The sequence below is a fragment of the Mesocricetus auratus genome, unplaced genomic scaffold (genome assembly GCF_017639785.1).
Source record: "Mesocricetus auratus isolate SY011 unplaced genomic scaffold, BCM_Maur_2.0 Super-Scaffold_100007, whole genome shotgun sequence".
In the NCBI taxonomy this organism is placed as follows: domain Eukaryota; kingdom Metazoa; phylum Chordata; class Mammalia; order Rodentia; family Cricetidae; genus Mesocricetus; species Mesocricetus auratus.
In genome coordinates, this window is record NW_024429191.1 from 46,099,416 (window position 1) to 46,105,415 (window position 6,000).

The following is a 6,000-nucleotide window of genomic DNA, read 5'->3' on the forward strand; positions in this document are numbered from 1 at the left end:
AGACAAAGCTCAAGGTATAGTTAACAGGTGGACAGTACTCAGTGTTTTGATGTAAGAACACAGAAACTGGAGTCTCACACCTTGCAGGTGGAAGTGCAAAATGGTAACTTATTATAAAGTTAAATATATGATTGCTTTGCAAGACTAGAAACTCTAGTCTTGATACTTACCCAGGGAAATTACATGTAAGTCTGTGAAAAATGCTTACACATATGTTCCTAGAGTCTTTAGTATACATAACAGTTAAAAAAAACCTCAAACACCAATTGGCAGTTGAATGGATGGACAAACATTTTTATAGCAAGCTGGGACTACGGTATTTTTAAAAAGGGTTTAAACACTGAGGTACCATAAAGTGGGTAAATTAAAAACACCATGTTGACTTACAGAAGGACAAACAGAATGACCCATTGAATAAAAAATATGAACAAAGCAATTTATGGTGAAAAGATTTGAGAGTGTGGCCTTTCTTGGTAAGCACTGGCTGGTGATACTATATAGGCACACACATATAATGCAGTGATATTGATTGGAGTTCAATAAAGCAACTTTTAAAAAAGACCACAGCATAGAACCCAAAAGATTGTTAAGCAGTGTAATCAGGAGAATCCAATGTTAAGACACATCCCCTGGCATTTTTAAGGTTTCTGAGGTCAAGATGTGCCTTAAAGTCAATGGCATGTCAAAGTTCAGTATTTTCTGTTCTTAGAGGTGTGTTAAATTACAGAACACTGAAAGCTGGTGACTTCCAAGTATTTTTAAAAATTTTTACAAAATTCTTACTCTAGTCATCTCAACTGAATACTTATTCCGCAGTTCCTGCTTTGATATTGCTTCTAACGCCTACTAATAACTTAGGTATTGGGCAATCTAGCATCTCTCTGATTCATGCCCTACAAAATGACTTTCTCTAACAACTACGCCTTGGAATCATTGAAGACAAATTAACCTGGCTGCCAGACTCCAGCCCTGCTCTCTACAGCTCCACAGCTGGGGCTTCGGCTTCCGTTAATAGGCTCAGCTAGGCCACAGCCTTAAGGACTCGCTAAGCCAAAGGCAGGAGTAACTTGAGCGTTGCCATGACTCCAGCTGCCAATTCTGCTCAATCCCTGTCCAGTCCTAATGACTAGTTTCACAGAATGGTGGGAACTGTCAGCCAAGTCTTTTCCATTCCCCCAAATTAGTGTGAAAGATAACTCTGTGTTGGTTCACTTAACATCTCTTCCCAACCTCATCATCCCATGCTGTCCTCAATTAGGGAGGCTGAAAAGCCAAGTGCTCGGTTTTCTAGCCTCCCTGGTTACTTGTGGTAGCCATGTGACCTGCGCTGGCCAATGAACATACTGCAATGGGAGAAGCTTTGATTTATTGTTACTCCTGCTCACTGTGTCTTACCTTGAACTAAGAAGTGATGAATGAATACAGTCATGCTTTCTGGCAGCTGTTAAGTGGCAAGGATGAAGGACTCTATGCCAAGAGGGTGCAGAGGGAAAACAGAAACAGCCTTGAAGCAAACTATAGTTACAGTTTTAATGATACCATTAATGACTATCTTTCTAGAAGTCCTTAGCTACTAGTGACTCACACTGGAATACTAATAGGTTAAATGTGAGGTCTAGAACTTGCTTCCAAGTTGCCCAGGGGAAGCTGATGGAAAGAATAAATTTGTAGGTAACTGGTATAAGACCAACAGTTGAGGAAACTGGATAGACAAACACATGGGCCAACTCTATTTTCATGTATGTTTTACATCCTCCATAATAAAACGACTAAGATGTCTGGCTGAGACTACCTTAGTCATCAAGTTTAACATCACCAGTTGGATCGGGCACTTTCTGTTTAGTGTGGCCAAATATCTAATAAGAAGAAATCTAAAGGAGGAATGTTTTGTTGTGGCTCCCAGTATAAGAGGACAGGCAAGACCTGGGAGTTTCTAGAAGCATGAATGCGTGACTGGGACACCTCACATGTGAGCAGTCCAGGAAGCAGAAAACAAGGAATGTTATTACCCATCTGGATCCCCCTTCCCCATGCCTTTTATTCAGTCCTGGCCCCCAGCCCATGGAGTGGTACCATCTACATTCATGGGAGGTCTTTTCTCCCCACCCTTGAAAGTGCCTGAGTCGTACACAGTTCCACCAGACTTGGCTGACGCTTCCTCCTCATTTAAACCCCTCTGAAAACAACCCCACAGACACGTCAGAGGTGTGTTCCCTAGGTGACTCCAAATTCAGTCAGTTGTCACTGAAGATAAACCACCACAGAAGTTAACAATTGAGAGATTCACATCACTATTGCTTGTCATGTTGAATGCGTGTATCCCTTGATACGATGTAGTGAGAAGGGCATTCCATGTCTAGAGTGATCCTCCCCAAGTCATCTCAGTATAGTTAGGAGAAATCATTAGACAAATCAAACTGAGGAATATCCTATAAAATATCCAACCAGAATCCTTCCAGAAATGCCCAAACTGTGAAAAACAAGTGAAGACCAGAGACACTGACAGCTGAGAAATGCCTAAGGAGATCTGGGGATTAGAGGCAGTGAGGCATGGGCTGGATTCTGAACTGCACAAGCACATTCGTGGACAAACTGACAAAAATGCCAATGAAAACTGTGTTTAACTAACAGTATCAATTCAAATGTCTTACTTCTGACTAATGTTTTAAAGTGATGGGAAGTTGGGTAAAATGGACTTATACCCTCTTTATGATTTTCCTGTGACTAAAGTCATTCCAAACCAAAACAGATTATGTAAAGAAAAATCAGAAAGAAAACAAGAGCTTGACTTTGCAATGACACTACTGAACACTGAGCTAACATCAGCAACGACTCATCTCCAGAGCCCTGGTTATGTAAGAAAAAAATTCTGAGTAGCAAAGTTAGCTGGTGTGTTACATGTAGTTGACTAAATATGAACTGATAAGATGTGCTTGCTTGCCTGGTGCAGTTAGCTGTTAGAACCCACGGTTAAGAATAAGAGCCCTTAGTACCTTGAAGCAATTCAGAAGCAGAACTACTCACAGTGCTGGCCAGAGGCATCATTCCAGCAGGACATACATGCCAACTTCACCCCACCCCATCCCCCGTGCTCATAAGGGAACCAGAACATGAAGGGGAAGGACTGTCTCTCTCGGAGCCTGCCTGAAGCAAACATTTAGTGCCCTTGTGTTGTAAGACCAGGAGGGATGCAATAACTTTCTTCTTTATTTCAATTCTTCATTGTCAGTGTTTTTCTGCTTCACTTCTTCAGGTACATGAATCAGGAGGTGCAATGGAGAACAGATCTCATGCAATAGCAATAAAAATATACAACACCCATCAGTAAAGCAGTAAAACTGTGTGAGACACGTATGGATAAAAACATGAAACTTTACAGGAGATGACAGAGGAACCTGAATGAAAGCAGTGTCATCGTGTTCCCGCATGAAAAGATGTGCTGTAAAGTGACCTGTGTCCTAAATGAATCTGCAAGTCAAAGTATTGTCAATCAAATGTTGGGTGTAAAAATCGAGTCTCATAAACTCTATAAGACTAACTAAAATGGCTCATATATCTCAATGAAAAACATAACTGTAACACACTTAACAAGATAACAGGCAAGAAACCTTCCACCATCAAAGAGTTCCTGGAAATGACTCCCAAAGCACCAGCCATAAAAGATGAAGTTGATAAATTAGGTTTCATCTAAAGCTTAAAACTTTGCTCCTGGAAAGACTATGTTAAGAGAATAAAAAGATATGAAATGGCTAGGCCAAAAGCAATCACATATCACATCTAAAAAATGTGAGCAACTACCTGGTTCTGGAGCCCAGTAGAAAATGAAAACATGGGACTCTCATTGCAAGATCATTAAGGATGGCAAGATGGAGGGAGATGGACCAGAGGACTTGCTGTGTATTCAACAGACTGTTGTTTGTGTCTCCAGAACTCACATAAATGCCAGCACCCTTGAGATTGTCCAAGTCCCTTACCTTGTCAGCTGTCCGCTCGGTCTTCCTTGCTGAGATGCACCATTGCATAGACAGTTGTACCAGGGTTCACCCATGCTCCCCTACCAAGGAAGAGGAACCTCTTCTGAATTTCACTGAGAGATTCCTACTCAAAAAGACAAAGCGGAAGAACCACAGAGGAAGATTCCTAACATCAGCTTCATGCCTCTACACATAACATTCATGTGCACCTGCCCATACCTGTGTGCAGACATGCAAACACACATACATGCACACACAGAGTGTATACACACACACATACACACACACACACACACACACAGAGAGAGAGAGAGAGAGAGAGAGAGAGAGAGAGAGAGAGAGAGAGAGAGAGAATACTTCAAGGATACAAGAACCCAACATTAAACAGGAGGGGAGCTTTAGTAGTGTAGGGTCCTATGTGACCACATGGGACATAGTCTCAAGGGGATGGCCTAGCCAAACAAAGAATTTTCATCCAGAATATGTAAATAATTTTAAAATTCACTAGTAAGAAAAGTAATATCTTAAAAATAGGCAAATGATTTGAATAGATGCTTCATGAGTGAAAATATAAGACAGGTTTATAAACACATGAAAAGATTTTCAACACTAGTAGTCATCAGAGAGATGCCATCAAATCCTAATGAGATACCATTTCACACTTAAAGGAATGACTTCAATTAAAAACTGCATACAGGGGGATAGAGAAATGGTTCAAGCAGTTAAGAGCAAGGGATGTGCTTCCAAAGGACTCAGATTCAATTCCCAATACTCACATGGCCGTTCGTAACTCCAGTTCCAGGGGATCTGACACCCTCATACAGACATACAAGCTGGCAAAACCCCAATGTATATTTAATAAATAAATCTTAAGAACAAGAAGGAAGAGGAGGAGGAGTAGGAGGGAAAGAAAGAGAGGGAGGGAGGGAGAGAGAGAGAGAGAGAGAGAGAGAGAGAGAGAGAGAGAGAGAGAGAGAGAGAGAGAGAGAGAGAGGAGAGGGAGAGATTGGGCCTGGCTTGAGTATTTAAAATCCCAAAGCCCACCTCTAGTGACACACTTCCTCCAACAAGGTCACACCTCCTAACAGTGCCACTCCCTAGTGACCATGCATTCCAATCTATGAGCCTATGGGGGCCATTCTTATTCAAACCACCACAACTCTACAAAGCTGAAAAGAGGAACCCTGTCTCAAACAAACAAAAACAAAAATTACATTACCAACTATCAGAAATAATACAAAGGAGTGCCAACTCACACTGATGCATTTGGCAATTTTGCACAAAGCTGGATCTACACTTGCTTACCAACCCTTGATTTCAACTCCAGGAAACACACACACACACACACACACACACACACACACACACACACACACACACACGTGCGCGCGCACAAAATCCTGTATATGGATGCCCAAGACAGTACTAATGGTAAGAGTTCCCAAACTGCAAACACTGTGAGTCCTCCTCCTTGGTAGGGGAGTATGGGTGAACCCTGGTACATCTGTCTATGCAATGGAGCATCTCGGCAATGAAGAACGAGCAGACAGCTGACAAGGTAAGGGACTTGGACAATCTCAAGGGTGCTGAGTCAAAGAGCAGCCTCATGGGGTTATGTAACTATATGGTTCCATTTATATACTATTCTTAAGAATGAGGTGGCAGGGATCACATAGGGATCGGATCACCAGGGCCAACTTTCACGACTGGATGAAAATATGAGGGTGAAGAGGTGGTGGACAGGGAGACTTTTTTTTTTTGATTGATGAAGCTGCTCTGTGTCTTGACTGTGACTGTGTTCACACTACTTTATGCATGCTTCCAAACTCTTGTACCTGAGCATCTCCATTCAAATTTAGCTCTATGCTCAGTGAAGTCACAAATAGAATTTTGAAGTTTAAGTTGGGATGGGAAGTAAATCCTGAAATTCAGCTAGAAGAGAAAGCATACAAGAAGAATAAAGATGTTTAAACAAGCTGATAGGTAAGCATGTCTGAAGACCTGTTCTTCCAGTTGCAACCTTTTA

At 41.7% G+C, this 6,000-nt stretch overlaps 1 long non-coding RNA gene across 1 annotated transcript in view; it reads left to right on the top strand.

Moving 5' to 3' along the window:
* Positions 1 to 3,881, top strand: part of LOC110340452 — a 32,745-nt gene extending 28,864 nt beyond the window's left edge. Inside the window, exon 3 of the long non-coding RNA XR_002382271.2 lies at positions 3,254 to 3,881. This is a non-coding gene — a long non-coding RNA (uncharacterized LOC110340452). The remainder of the gene's footprint in view (positions 1 to 3,253) is intronic.
* The last annotated feature ends 2,119 nt before the right edge of the window (positions 3,882 to 6,000 follow it).